The sequence below is a fragment of the Crotalus tigris genome, unplaced genomic scaffold (assembly GCF_016545835.1).
Source record: "Crotalus tigris isolate CLP2741 ecotype Arizona unplaced genomic scaffold, ASM1654583v1 scf7180000017903.3850313, whole genome shotgun sequence".
Classification (NCBI taxonomy): Eukaryota; Metazoa; Chordata; class Lepidosauria; order Squamata; family Viperidae; genus Crotalus; species Crotalus tigris.
In genome coordinates, this window is record NW_024096713.1 from 2,089,952 (window position 1) to 2,106,075 (window position 16,124).

The window sequence follows — 16,124 nt, forward strand, 5'->3', positions numbered from 1 at the left end:
GTAGGACTCCCACCGCTCTGGATGTGAGACGTCGAATTCCGAAAGCCTTCCGATTTTCGCCATCTTCGGATCTTCAGGAGACGGGTCTATCAGCCAGCCTACCCCCGAATGCGCGCACCGGATTGGCGGGCAGCTGCCGAGTCGACGCCGTTCCTCTTCCGCCGCTCAGGACTCCTTGGGTAAGCTTACACTTCTTCCTTTCCAGGTAGTGCAAGGCATCCCACCTTCGTCGCCAGTGTTGAGTCCGTGGCGGGAAACAGACACGAGAAGCAGCTGGAGTTCTCAGTTTCTTTTATTCAGCGTTCAGCTTACAGTAAGATGGCTTCAGCCTCGCCCAAACGCCTCGCAGCCTCTTATATAGGCAACTCCCGGGTAAATGGGTTACTTTTCCCGCGCCAGCACCCGCGCATGCGCACGGCGCTGGCGACAGCCTGTCTGGTCCCGGGCAGCTTTGCACCTGCCCGGGACTGCCTGCAAACGCCCGAGCCGTTTGCAAGGCTCGGGACATAACAGATACCATCCACATTTTTGAAAATGTTGCAAAACACAGAAGCCAGATAAAGAAACCAGAGTTGTGTAAGTTTTGTGCAGGCTTTATTCTTTACAGATGAAAATCTGAGGCAGCAAATAAAGTCCTCCATATGTGATCATGGCTACATAATCCATGCATTGTCAATTCTATTCTCAAATTGCAAACTTGTGCAAATGCGTAACATTTTTCACTTTTGTTTCCAGGTTCTGGTCCTTCATCAGCATCTGTTATCTGTAGTGCTTGGCAGGGCTATGAACCAGTGAGTGATCTGGCAAGAATATTCAGTGGCAGAAGTGATTCTCCCAGCTTCTCAAAATCTGGGGCCTCAACTATCCGAGTACATATTTGTCAAACTTTGCTCATATATGAAAGGGTGAGATTTATGAGCATGCGGGGAGGCCTCACCCTATAAATCTACTTCTGTGAGCAAATGTCAGGGCTCAACTCATATATTTGAGATTGGCTTAAGATTTAAAGTTTAACTCAGAATGCTGCTAGCAAGTTACATTTCTGTTTATTAATGATCTGAGAGAAAAGTCCGATGTTTTGTGAAAGGAATTTAATGTACAGATCTCTACAAGAGCATTAGTCAAGTTCTGCACAGGAGTTAAATATTTACAGACACAAAGGGATAATTTCTCATATCCATAGTGAATTTTGTCATATTGAAATTGATTGAATCAAAAGCTGTGAAAAACAGCATGGTACCATTATCTTTTATTGAACAAGCTGCACTGGCAGCAGAGCAGGCTTTGGAATTATGAAGATGTCAAGAAGAGTGAAACATGAAATTTGCCAAAAGATTCATTTTTCTCGCCATGCACATGTATACATAATCCGAACTAGATTGTGTTGTTTCTCTGTGCCATATAATATTTGTGGGTATAGGCATAATTCTGTATTTATTTATTTTTGTCATATTTATGTAGTGTATTTTGGAGGTGGTAACCCTTTGAGAGCTGTATGCAATGAAATTTCATTTTAATGTATGCCGATTAGTGTACATTCAAAGTGACAATAAAGTTATTATTCTATTATATATTCTATTTTAACAATCAGCCTATTAAAATTACTATGCATGGAATGTAAGTTTTTTCAAATGAAAAGATGTTTATTGTTAATAATAATCACTATTTATAACTTGCATGAAAGATCAAGGGCAAAACTTATCTTGAACTCCACATTTTCTTCAGAGTATTAAAGTATTATGCACAAATTGTTTTATTTCTTGTTTGTATGCTGGCATTCTAGCAAGGCAGTGCCATTTTCAATCAACCTGAAAGAAAGGAAGCAAATATAAATTATAACCTGGCCTTCAAACTTTGTTTAGGGATGCCAAATGATTGGAAATAAATCTGGCCTGTTCTTCTGACTGTAAAGGATCTGATTTATATCCTGAAGTCACCTTAATGAGTACATATTAAACTGCTATATAAGACCTAGGAAAGGTGGCTGTTTCCAGAAAATGAGTCAGTGTAATGGTGAGCCATCAAGGGGCTGTAACCTATATATATATATATTGCAGCTCAGAAGGGACAAGGTAGCCTCTTTACAGCACCTATTCCTTGGCAATGAACAGGAAGTTTATGGAATTCTTAGTCAAGTACAATATAGATTATTGTGAATAGGCAAAGTAGGAAGTTCCAGGCTGGTCTGGTTTTCTTCCTGACAGACTAATATGTTGTGTAGAGGAGTTGCTGATAGGAATGCATTTATATTTCTGCCTCTTCTCAGTTGTGAAATATAACTATACTACATTGGCTGTATTCGCCTGATGATTCATAAAGAGTAGTGTCCTTCTGAGCCAGCTGAAAGGGTTGGGAGTGGGAGGCACAGTTCTTCAGTGTTTCTCTTCCTCCCTCCAAAGCTCTCTCTCTCTCTCACACACACACACACACAACTCAAGGTCTAATAACTTTGATGAATATGTCTTCAAAATTTGTACTGGGAAAAGAAAGACACAATCCTTTAAAAATGGTGATTCACTTTTTGAATAATTATACTGTATCCATTAACTAGTGTGGGCCTATTAAAATCCATTCATTTATTGTCCTCCTAACTGAAACAACAAGAAAGTAATATCAGTAGTATTTCTACTATGAAAATGTTCAAAACAAAGAATATGCTTTGATTTAATGCACCAGGATTTTTCTATTTTTATACTTGGATTAATCAAAGAAAGAAATCAATATTTTTAAATATAGCTCTTTCAGTGATTAATACTGGTAATGACTGTGATGAAGACTTGAAGGAAAAGTCTTTATCAACTGCTTTGGGTAAGAGTTTGGTAAATTGCAAATTATTCAGTTAAACAGAGTCATTATCATATACAAGGCTCTAATGTATCTATGGAAAGCTGTAACAACCGGACCTTTACTTGGTGTTCAAATCCTTTTAAATATAGGAGAATAATTATATTATCTTTATTTGTAGATATAAATGTTTCAAAAATTTCTTTCAAGTTCATGTTAAAATGTTAATGTTAAAATCCCAGTTAATTTACAGGAAAAGATGATATAAAATAACATTTTCAAAATTATATATATATAGCAGGATTCCCACGTTAATATTTTTAAACTCTTATATCAAGCTTTTGGAAGAAGACTAGGGGTGACATGATAGTAGCGTTCCAATATCTAGGGGGCTGCTAGAAAGAAGGGGGGGTGTCAATTTATTTCCCAAAGCACCTGAAGGCAGGACAAGAAGAAATGGATAGAGTGTAAGAGGACAAGATGAAAGAAAGAATTGGATTCTTTATTAAATTGGAGAGATTGATTCTCAGAATATTTAGAGTTAATACATTGATCAGCTGTGCTACAGATATAAGAAGTTGCGATTGACATGATTGGAGACTACAGTAATTCCTAAGTAATCACCGAATCGCATTTAAACCCAAACTTGATGCAAAAACAATTGTTACTTCATGCTTACCAGTACTGTTGGGTGGCCTAAAGATTCTTTGATATGTCTACAGATGTTGTGCATTTATATAAGAAAGCCTAGATTTGTAAATATAAGAGGGACTTCATTTGGTAGATACAGGCGAAGTGTATAATACTATTTTTGTTATTGATTGATTAAGTATCCCTGTGGTGTTGAACTTGGCTATCCTGTAAAAGCTGCAATTCTTGCAGATTCCCTAAGTTGGTTCTTTTAAAGTAGGCAGCAGAAAACTCTACTCATTTCTTTCTTTCTTTTTAATTTATATGGTCCACCCACCTCACTTCATCACTCTGGGCAGATTAAAAAAAGGGTAAAGGTAAATACAGCCTAAAATAACCTATAACAACCCAAAGCAGTTACATAATTGGTAACTGCAGTTAAAAAAAAAACCCTCAACAAACAACAGAGAAATCATCATAACCATTTCATAGGCTATGTCACATATCCAGGTCCCCAAGCACAATGGCATGTCTTCAGGTTCTTGTGAAAGCCCTAAACATTTTAACCCAGTAACTACATACCTTGAAATATCTTTTATATTTATGTTGCCTGAAGCTATGCCAGGGCATGTGTGTATTGAGTTAAATGCTCTTTTTTTTTCCTGCTGAGTTTGTTTAAGCAGGAGGTTTGGTATGCTAAGTGATGGGTGGGGGGGGGGGGGAGATGAATCTGGATCCTTCCCAAACTGGCAAGGCAAAGAGTTGTTGAGTTCAGCAATTTGTCTTAAGTTTCAGGTTCTGGGAATAACAAATATTTCAGGATCCCTAAGAGCAAAGCAAAAGGGAATTTGTTTGGGAGGAGCAGAATTGTTGGTAGGGCTTTATGATGACAAGCTAAGGGGGTGGGGTTGGTTGAAATTGCTCAAAATGAACAAAGAGAATCCTTAGGAGAAAAAAATGTGCACGCTTAAATAAGCAATAAAACAAAGAAATAAATTAGAAAATGGAAGATTGAATCAAACTGAAATAGGAGATAAGAACTGTCAGTTTTAGAATATCTGACTTGTCTGAAGTCAAATGTATTTCAAATGCTTACCTGAAATTAGGTTTCACTGAAATCAATCCCAAAGGTTCTTCTGCGGTTTAAAGGTTAATGGAACAATCTTATATTTATAGGTTTCATACATAAGGGCTATTCAACTCTACCACATTGATTTCTAGGAAAATGCATTGAAGTCTGCAGTCTTGAGTCAATCTAATTTTTTTCTGCAAGTGTGAAGGAGTACTTCATTGATTATAGTGTAACTTTCCCTTTTCTTTTGTCACGTCTCCTTAGTGTGTGCTTTGATACAGCTGTGCAAATGTGCCTCCATGCACTTGGTCATAAGAGCTAAGTGGACCACATCCTTTAAAATTAATAATCTTACTTCCAGTGATAGCAACCAAAATGATTTTGGGAAGCCTAGATGAAGAAGCTGAAGGTAGTAGTTTTCTCTAGCAACTGGTATTGAAAGGTTATTATTACTAAACACAAAAATTCCATTTAATTGTAACAACCAATGGTAGTTGATGGGCTTGTTTTCTATAAGTATGCTTGAGCATTCTTTCCAGTCTGAACTTGGCTGCTAATTGACAAACTGTAGCTAAAAAAGGGCAATTAAGAATCAAAAGGTGAACACATTAACATTCTTGTAGAAACTGTAATGGAAGAAATTATAACTTGCTGTAGTTCTAAACAGGAGCATAATATGCATATCAACATTCTGAGGAACACTGACTGGGTCACTGGAAACACATAAATGAATCATCAGTAAACCTTGTTTATAAGAAATGGCTCTACCTATTGCGACATACACTAAATCACCAGTTCTTAAACATGTTGGCCTCAAGACTCTTGGACATTTTAAAAAATTATTGAGGACCCTGAGGAGTTTTTGTTTATGAGGATTACAGCCATCAATATTTACTAAATTAGAAATTAAAACTGAGAAATGTTTAAAATATTTATTAATTCATTCATTTAAAAGTAATGGTAATAAACACATTATATGTTAACATAAATTACATATTTTTAATGAAAAGAATGGTATTTTCCAAAATCAACAAAATTAGTGGGAAGTGTGGTATTGTTTTACAATTTTGCAAATCTCTTTAATGTCTGTCTTAATAGAAGACAGCTGGACCCTCATATCTGTTTCTGCATTCAATCTGTTGCAATCTGTTGTTTTGGTTGAAGTATATAAAGAAAATCTGGCCTCACACAGATAACTAGTTGAAAAAGGGAGGAGTATTTTAACAGTCTTTTCAAATAACTATACTCCATTGAATTAAAATCTATTGGTCTATCTTGCACTTTGAATGGATCTTTTACCCATGCATGATTTGGGAGTTTCAATTAACAATTTATTAGAAGATAATGAGGTTATAGAGATTATAGCAGATATAACTGAAGATTGCTAATAAGAGTACAGTAGAAATATTAAGAAGAAATTGAGTTAATTTCTGACATTTATTGTTCAGTTACTTGAGAATAAGAGTACAAAAGGCAAACAACATCTTAGTATTATTATGAAAATAGATTTGGTCTCATGGATCTCATGAAAGGGCCTTGGGGGCCTCAGGATCCAAGTACCACACCTTGAGAACTACTACTCTAAATGATCATATCCACAGATATTGAGACATGAAAATATGAATGTCCATAATTCCTTAATTTGATTGTATTCTGCTGCTTTGACTAATTATACTGAAGAGAAAAATAAGTTATTAATGTGCCAAAGTCCCCACACCTCTCTATTGCAAAACATGTAGTTCTTCCGTCTTTCGTCTGTTATACATCCCCCTATACACCTTATGAATTTTCTCTGTAAGGTTTTATATTTCTGACACATGAATATAATATTTAATCTTTCTTTGTTTTGGTTTCAATTCACTGGTCATCTCTTTCAGAGGATAGGGAAATAGTAAATGTGATGTCATATCATGGCTTTATTTTATAAATGAGGTTTGGTATGACAGAAGGAAAAAAAAGATTAATGGCAGTGTTAGAGCCTCGGGGAACTCATATATTTTCAATTTTAAGCCCATCTTTCAAACTATAAAAACCAGAAATTTGGTATTCTGAGAACTTCAGAATGCTACATTCTGCACTCATTTAAACTTTGTGTCAGGAAAGAATCTATGTAGGTTTTGCACTTACATTTCCTTCAGAAAACCAGAGAATGTAACAATATCATTTTTTGCAAGTGTTGAGTTTCACTTATATCAACCCTCTCTCTTTTTAAAATTAGATTAAGCTAATTGTATGTTAACGTCATAAATGTATCTTCTGAAATAATATTCCTCTGAGCATAGGAACCATCCATCTCTTTTGGGTGGCTCTTTTTATACATATTTTTCCCATTAACTTAGTAGTAAAGTCAATTGGCAGTGATGTATCTTCTTCATTAATTTATTGCTGGCAATCTTTATCTCTTGTTTGTAATTAGTGAATGGGTGGAATTTTCTGGAAAGAGTGAGAAGGATAGTCCCTTGGGTTATGAAAACTGGAACTAATGTGAATAATGCTAAAAGTCAACTTTGTCATCATTAGAGATGAATAACAATTTCCTTATGTTTTCGCTGCTTCAAAACAACAACAATAAGGAAAATTAATTCCTCCTTTGTTGTGTTATAAGCTGATTTGTAAATCAGACCTACTTGCTTTAAGTTTAGTTGATTAATATTGTTTTAGTGAAAGGTATCCCCCATTGTGTTAACATGAACAAGTTCTTAGATATAATCTAGAAAACAGATTATCAGATTTATGATAGAACAGTACTTAGAAATAAGTCTATAGTGTTTAGTGGAGCTTACTGTCTAGTAAGTGCTTTAATATAAGAGCTTTATTTACTCAGAGGCAAGTTCCACTTATGCCAAATTAGGTTAATAAGTTAGATAATTAATAGAATGAGGGATAACAGGAAATAATCTACAAGCCCTGTTTGTAAACAAGGCTTCATTGTCACAACTGCAAGATTAGTTTTCCTTTTATTGTATTCTATTCATAAATCTTGTCCCCATCACTCCTGTTTCGAGGGGTCCTTGTTGCTCTCTGAGCTTGGTTGTTTGGGTAATGAAACATTGCCAAAGTTTCATTACCCAACTAGGTAACATTATCAGTGCTAGTAAGGAGTGGGGTTTACTCTCAGTTTATATTCTTGTGGTTTGCCATCTCAATGTTGTTGTTGTTGGTCTTAGAGGTTCTTTAGTTAGGCTGGGTATTGAAATGTCTGCAAGAAAACAAGTTCAGAGAGTACCAAGGATCTCTCATTTCAACCTTGAGCTACAAATATTCTCCCTTATTGGTACTCTTATTTTGAAGATTAATGCAAAATCATTTTGTATTTATTCTGAGTAGAAAGTCAAGTTTTAAATATGTCCAGATATATCTGATTCCATTGGTATTTTCTTCTTTTAACACGAAAAAAGTCTACAGGATTTTTCTCTACCCAGTTCTCCCAACCAGGATTTTCCTCAGATCTTCTGATGCTGCCTCAGCACCATGTGAATGACGTTGTTTGGCAACCTAACAAGCAGCACAAAACATTAGTCCTTTGTTTGGTGAAAGTTGGACATGACTGGACAGGGTAAACCTTTACCTTTAAGAGGACTTTTGAAAAGAGTAAAACAGCAAAGGCATTCAGAAGAAAAGCCCTGATTAAGTTTTCTTTAACTGAGGACAAATTCAGGATAGTCTTTTCAAATTTCTACTCAGTTGTGGAATTCTGAAATAACCAACAATGTCATTCCTGAAATTAACCAATGTATTTGAGATTTTCCATTGTATTTCTTTTTATTTTTTTTTAATTCTATGTAGAGCACTACACAATTAAAAGCCATTTGCCTTTTGTGTTCCTTTATTTATGGTATGTTTTGTTAACTTCTGCCATTCTCCAGTTGCCACTATTAAAGATGGAATGTTGATGCTAATGTCTATATGATTGCATCAAAATCCTTTTAATCCACATCTTCATATTGGTAACATTGAAAGGAAAGAAGCATATAATCCAACATTCATACAAATCTTTTGACAGAGGTCACACATCACATTAAGCTATGAATGGTTAAACCATGTTTTATGAAAGAAATCACATTTGGCTGGGTAAATATCAGACACTATGGTGGATGGATTCATACTTCATATGAAAATATTTTCACAAAGTGTGAATCCCAGCTAAGTAAGAAACTGACCTGCACCCATTTATCTCATGGAGAAAACATTATGAGTTTTCTTATTTGAAAAACAAAACAAGACAAACCAATTTTTCCAGTGAGGTCCATCATCTATCATCTTTATTATAGTCAGTATAATCTAGAGAACAAGGTAGGAAGTGGCAGGGATTGTGCCTCACCAGCTATGGCCATTCATCAGTTATAATTTTTTTAGATTGTTATGAGATTTAAAAGAGGGTTTCTCTTTTTAAAATGAAAAGTGAGATTTGGTCAGCATTACATGATTTATCTAGTGACTAAAGTCTTTGTTCTTTTTATGCTATCATTGAATAATGGCAAACATTCAATTCTGCCTCTACAGAGTGTCATGTTTCCGACAGACAGAGACAAATAAAGCAGAACTCCGAGGCTTTCAAATTCCTCAAATAACATGTTTATTGATACAAAGTATCGGCATATCAAAAGTGAAACCAAGTCTGAATAGACACGTAACAATCCCCAATACAAAGTTAAGAAATCCCACCCCTAAAGCTATGCAAGCTACTATGTTCCCCAATACATCTTCTTGGTGGGCTTTTCATGAAACGCCCAGCCTGCAGTACCGGGAGCAGCTGATGACCTTGGTTCCCACAGGAGGAAATCTGTTATAGTCTAGCAAAGCACCTGGTAAACCCCCCTCCCTCCATGCTATGTGTCAACCGAAAATGAGTAGGGAAAATGGCTGCAGCCATGCTCATTTTCAAAGTTGACAGTTGGCTCCTCTTCAGAAAGAAAGAGTCTCCTGCAGGGGAAACAAAAATCAGGTTAGGTATCCCCTCGAGACTTATCATAAAACTTTCTTATCAATCTATCTACCTTCACATCTATACATTTCACCCATATAGCCTCTGAAAGGGGGGTAACCTTTCCAGTGGACAAGGTATTGTAACTTTCCCTTATACAGCTTAGAATTGAGAATATGTTTTATCTCATAATGTGTCTCTCCCTCTACCACCATTGGACCAGGCGGCTCTTTTGGAATAGGTCTTAAAGTGGATTCTGACACCGGTTTCAAAAGACTGCAATGAAACACCAGGTGGACTCTCCTCAACAATCTTGGAAGTTTTAACTCCACTATCACAGGGTTTATGATTCTGATAATGGGGAAATGGCCAAGGAATTTTGGACCCAGTTTTTTGCTGGGCAACTTTAACCATAGATATTTAGTTGAAAGATATACTAATTGTCCAACATAAAAAGGGTTTTGAGGGGAATGTCGTTTGTCTGCTTGCTCCTTGTAAACCTTGGTAGCTTTGGTTAATGCCTTCTTCACATTTACCCAACCCCCCTGGAAAGATGTCACCATTGGTCCAAAGTCTGGGAAGTAGGAGGCTCCCATGGGAACTCAGGCATGGGCACAAAATCTTGACCTGTCACTATTTTGAATGGGGTGAGACCAGTGCTACTGTGCACAGTATTATTGTAGACTACCTCTACAAAAGGTAAAATTAGACTGCTAGTAATTTACATAACATCTGAATTACTGTTCCATCATTACATTAGCTTTCTCAGCAGTTCCATTAGTATTCGGATGAAAAGCTGATGATAGCCCCTGGGAGGACCCAATCAGTTTAACAAACTCTCTCCAAAACGTTGCAGTAAACTAGACCCCTCTCTGAGAAATAATCCTCTTTGGGGCACCATGGAGTCGATATATGTGCTTCAAAAACAGTTTGGTTAGCTTCTGGGCAGAGAAAAGTCATGAGCAAGCAACGAAGTGCACCTGTTTAGAAAATAGATCAATCACTGTCCATATCACAGTGTTTCCTTTGCTCTCAGGTAATTCTACTATAAAATCCATGGCTATCTCCTCCCAAGGCTGAGAGGGGTCGGCCACTTACTGCAATAAACCTGGTGGTTTTCTGGAACATTTCTTCATGGTAGCACAAATGGCACAACTTTTTACATAACTTTCAATGTCCTTTTTCATTCTCGGCCACCAGAACTGCCTGCGCACTAGATGCAATGTTTTTAAAAATCCAAAGTGACCACTTGCTTAGCGTCATGACTCCATTGCAACACCTGGAGCCTGAGGCCTTCTGGGATGTATAACTTTCCAAACTAATCCCCCCCTTAAATTCAATATAGATTTGTTATCTTTAAATCAGGTATCAGTCTCTAACTTCTCCTTTAATTCCTTTAGCAATTGATCATCAGGACCAGCAGGGGGTCTCTGTGTATATGATCTGGTTCTTATTTGGGAAGCAGATTGCGGCAGAGGAATAATGGAGTTAATTCCATTAAACTTCCTCTCAGTTGCTCTTGAACTGGGGCATTCTAGACAAGGCATCAGCCAAAAAGTTCTTGCCTCCAGGAAAATATTTTAAAGTGAAATTAAAATGGTTGAAGTATTGAGCCCACCAAACTTGCTTGGGGGATAATTTGCAGGGGGTCTTGAGAGCTTCCAAATTCTTGTGATCAGTCCATACCTCAAAAGATATTCCCCCCCCCCTCCAAGAAATGTTGGTGTGTCAGCAAAGCCCAACAAACTGTAAAAGCCTCTTTCTCCCAAACTACCCACCTCCTTTCGGTCTCAGTTAATTTCCGGGAAGTGTAAACACAAGGTTGTAACTCTCGTCTGTGATTTTTTTCTAAAAGAATGATGAATTGTTGTCTGGGGTCAGGGTGTTTAAGGATTGTTTCAGCTGCAAAGAGTCTCTTTAATTTTCGAATACTGCCTGGCACTCTAATGACAATTGCAATGGCTGACAAGGTTGAGGTTCCCCCCCTTTGCCTGTTTTGAGTAAATCGGTGATGGACATGGCTATCTCTGCAAAAGAGGGAATAAATTGACAATAAAAGTTGCCATACCTCAGAAAACTTTGAAGCTGTTTGCGGGTGCATGGGGGTTGCCATTCTAGAACTGCTTTGACTTTGGCAGGGTCCATTTCTATCCCCTCATTTGAAATCCTATACCCCAGATAGTCAAGGCGTGTCTGGTGAAATTCACACTTTGACAGTTTTGCATACAGTTTGGCTTTCAACAGTTTCCTTAATACCTCATGGACTAATTTGATGTGTTCATCCCTGATTTCAGTGTAACTGAGGATGTCATCAAGATAAACCAAAAACCCCTTGTATAAATGATTATGCAGCACTTGATTTATCAATTGCATAAATATAGCAGGGGCCCCTTGCAGTCCAAAAGACATCACTTTAAATTGGAAGCTCCCCAAAGAGCAATTAAAGGCTGCTTTCCATTCACCGCCCTCCCTAATCTGGATCTGATAATAAGCTTCTCTTAAATCCAGCTTGGTAAAAATTTTTCCTTTAGCCAAGTAAGCTAACATGTCCTTCATCAGGGGAAGGGGATACATATTTTCCATACTGACAGCATTGAGAGACCTGAAATCAATGCATAATCTAAGAGAGCCATCTTTCTTTTCCTTGAAAAGTACGGGATTGGCCATGGGTGGTTTGGCTGGCTGAATGAAACCTCTAGCTAAATTTTTATCAATGTACTCTCTTAGCTCTTTCATCTCTTTGGATGTCATAGAGTACATCCTTGGTTTGGGGAGCTTGGCACTGGGCAGAATTTCAATAACACAGTCCATAGCCCAGTGTGGGGGAGGATGTCACATTCCTTCTCACTAAAAGCTTCTGCCAAATCTTAGTACTCAGCAGGAATAAGTTGAATCCCCAGGAGCTTTTCAGCTACAGTTTTTAGGATTTCACGGGACTCCCCATGAGTTTCACAAATGGCCAGTGACTTTGTTTTATCATCAGTATCAGGTGGGGAGGGTCTTAATTTGCACATTCCCTCCTCCCACCAGATGTGAGGATGCTATTTGTCAAGCTATGCTAGCCCCAAAATTACTGCTTCAGTCATCTTCGGAACTACCACAAAATGGAGGATTTCCCAATGCTGACCATTTCTAAACTTACAGGTTTAGTTAGGTACGTGGCAGGGACCTGTCGGCCTGCTCAAACCCTATTGGATGAGGCAATAGCTTGGCTTGGATGCCCAGTTTCAGTGGGTAAATTAATTAAGCACTGAGAGCACCCCAAGTTAGGATGCTCAGATTCATGTGAGCCCCTGTTTTGGGCACTATCAGTCTGGCAGGAAAGGCAAAAGGGGAATGGGCTGACTCACCATGGGGTCCTCCTTGCCTTCCTCATTGCTGTCGTATCTGCTTGGCTTGGGGCTTGGCTCTGAGCTCGGTGGGAGGGGAGGCTTCGACGCCCTGGCCTATATGTGCCCAGTTGGTTTTTTTCTCTTCCTCCTTTGGAAGCTCTTCATGGTTTCGTGGCAGCAACTGGCATGGTCCTGGGTTGAGGGTGAGGAGTGGGGCACTCCACAGCACAAAGACCCATCTGACCTCACCAGTAGCACTTGATGGGAGCCATGTCTGGTGCTTGGGAGATGCTGGTGGCTGCAGAGGTTTGGGGATGTCAGCCATAGAGGTGTTTCTCTTGGACCTCTGGTGGCTTGGGTTTGGTGGTGCTTGACTTTTTGAGTTCGATGTCTAGTGCCACTGCCATATGGTAACACTCACGTAATAGATTAGGAAAACCTCAAATGATGCAGGCTTGAAGCAAGTCACAAGTCCGTTTGAAGTAATTGACTACTGACTGTTCAGATCACTTCTCCAGCTGGTTAGCAACTCTTCTGAATTCATGTGGGGTGACCTCTTTGCCTCAGGTGGTGGATTTCTTTCTCAGCCATCAGGACTTGGGATTCATCTTCAAACTGACCCCTTAATTGCTCCATGAAGAGATTAATATCATACAATTCAGGAGCCTTCTCATCATGGAGGTTGGTCACCCAGTCGTCCATTCCCCCCTCTACGTTTGCCACTACCACATTCACCATCATAGCCCCATCCAGGTAGACATAAGCGTAGCGATCCAAATAAGCCTACACCTGGTTTAGGAAGAAGGTCAACTTCTCGGGATCCCCATTGAAAGTGGGCTTGATGGGAGGCAGCTTGAATCTCGGCGGGGCCACCTATGCCTGTTGCTAGGCTTGGGCGGCTTGCTGGTCCTGGGGATGTGGCCAAACCATTCTCCAGACTTCTCTTGGCTGGGCTCGAGGACTGGTATCTTGAGGTTGTGGCAACGGGCTTGGTATCACAACTGGTTGGGGGTGGGTGAAGCAGCATGGACTCCGGTGGTTGGGCTGGAACTCCAGTGAGGGGGAGGGAGAGATGGGTAGTTTTTCACATTTCTCCCAATGGCACCCACCTCCTGGGCAACAGAAATTGTATCTTTACCTCCAGCTGGCTGAACTTCTCCTTCAGTTGTTTGAGTGAGGGGCTGTGGACTGCTAACTGAAATCTCTACGCTCCAGGGTCATTCCATCCCATCAAGCCCTTTCTTTCTTGCCGTCCGCAGACAAAGAACCCTGGGAAGGCAGCAATAAAAGCTTCTCTCTAGAGGTTACAGGAGTGCTCCTGTGCTGAGGGGCAGCCTCAGCTTGGAAGAGGTCTGCTGAGGCTGTAGTTCCTTCCTGCGGTATCAGTTTCCCAGGTTGGATCAACCTGGTTTTCGGCCGAGTCCCTGCCAGTGATGCCTCCTCAATGCCTGGAGAGCCAACCTATGCTCCGACAGCCTGAGTCCCATTGCCATTAGCAATGGTTTCAACTTTCTCCTCCATCTTGAATCTTCACCGAGTCTTTACCACTCTCCCAAAAGTGAGTGGGTAGGCGGTTGGGGCCCAGCACCCCGAAAAATGAAGTTTTTAGGAGACTTGGTTTAATGTCATGGTTCTGACAGACAGAGACAAATAAAGCAGAACTCCGAGGCTTGCAAGTTCCTCAAAGAACATGTTTATTGATAAAAAGTATCAGCACATCTGTTTAGTCTAGTGAAGCACCTGGTAACCCCCCCTCCCTCCATGCTATGTGTCAACTGAAAATGAGTAGGGAAAATGGCTGCAGCCATGCTCATTTTCAAAGTTGATACAGAGTCCATAAAAAGCTCTGTTAGCTAGGGGACAGCAACAATTCAGCTAATCTAGCACATAAATTCCAGCAGTCAACAATCATATCGCTCTTAAGAGCCCCAAAGCAGAGTTGAGAAGCAACTACTCTCTTGTGGATAGTACCTCTGAAAGTGGAAGTTTTATATTATCATAAGGGTCTTCAAGCCAAAAGCCATTTGGTTTTAAAGACACTCATTGACTTGGAGGGGAGATATTCTGGATTTTATCTTCAGCCATACGAGAAACATTATGAGAAGCAAAACACTTGAGGGACAGGGCACTCAGACTGGTCCATGTGAGTCAGCATTTAGCAATGCATTTTTAGTAGCTCTGGTTTAGGCAACAAACTGCATTTCCCCAAAGAGCTGAATTTAAGAGGTAGAACACAGAGCTCTATATCTGCTCCAATACTGAGCCACCCAGGACTAAATGGAACACAGTTTCAGCAGAACCAGGGAGGTCTTTGGGCTTGCATGCAAGTTACTCATCAACAACCAGCTCTGATGGGGCATCCCAAGCACACATTTTCTTGGGTGTAACTTATTTCACACTGTGATTGGAATATGTAGTTGCAGGCAAGCATTGCCCAATGGGTAATGTGTAAAGAGGCCAACTATGATGTGGTATGGCTTCCAGGTTGCCTCTATTCTGTTTTTCTAAACCCCACAAAGGAAACAGTACTTCTGAGAAAAGAAGCACAAAAATGTTACTGAGCAGTTTCCCCCATTGGTTATACCTCTCTTTTGGCTTACCTGTGAAGGCCTGGTGACATATAAAGCAGGAGTAGCAAATGGAAAGATCATTATCAATGTACCCTAAAGCTGATGTGCTGATGGTGCTTCTAGCCTTTCATAATATACCTTAATATCTCAACTTTTCTTTTCTTAGGACAGATGAACATTTATTCAAACCAATGCACTGTAGAGTTAATATTACCATGTAATTACCAAATCCACCATGTATTCCTGGTGTGCATAGGGCTTTTTTGTTTTGTTTTTTTATTTGCATTGCAGAGAATCTAGGTGGCTTTGAAGGCAAAATAAAAGCAATAAGCTTTGCAGAACTATTTCCCCCCTCAAATATTCTCTTAAATAAAGTCTGGTTTTTCATGTTTAAGGAAAGTTTTAAGGAGCAAAGTGTCTATTTTAAGCTTTTGCAAGACTTAAGGTACTTATTTTGCTCCTTACTTCCTCAAAGCCCACTCCCAGTGGGCCAATTCACAAATTACAGCTGAATATCCAATCATATCATTTGCAATGTTTATTGGTATGCCTGGCTCTTATTGGAATCTTTAGAAACACTTCTGGCATCTTTGAACATAGATACCCACTATAACAAAAAAAGACCGCATCCATAACCGTTCCTGTTAAGTCTACATAAATAATTTGATATAACAAGAAAGGCTATTCTCATGGGTGAAGCAGTGTTTCTTTTGATATTTTCAGGAATATATTGGCAAGCTGAGCCATCTATTGCAGATTGTTCAGTTATGTGGTGTATTGCCAGCCACTAAATTCAACTTTCATCCTTATTG

The 16,124-nt window shown here is 39.2% G+C and overlaps 1 long non-coding RNA gene across 2 annotated transcripts in view; it reads right to left on the minus strand.

Annotated features, from left to right (window-relative positions):
- Positions 1 to 1,622: 1,622 nt before the first annotated feature.
- LOC120308379 overlaps positions 1,623 to 16,124 on the minus strand; it is a 65,100-nt gene continuing 50,598 nt past the window's right edge. For both annotated transcript variants that reach the window (XR_005556835.1, XR_005556834.1), the window contains one exon: positions 1,623 to 1,808. This is a non-coding gene — a long non-coding RNA (uncharacterized LOC120308379). The remainder of the gene's footprint in view (positions 1,809 to 16,124) is intronic.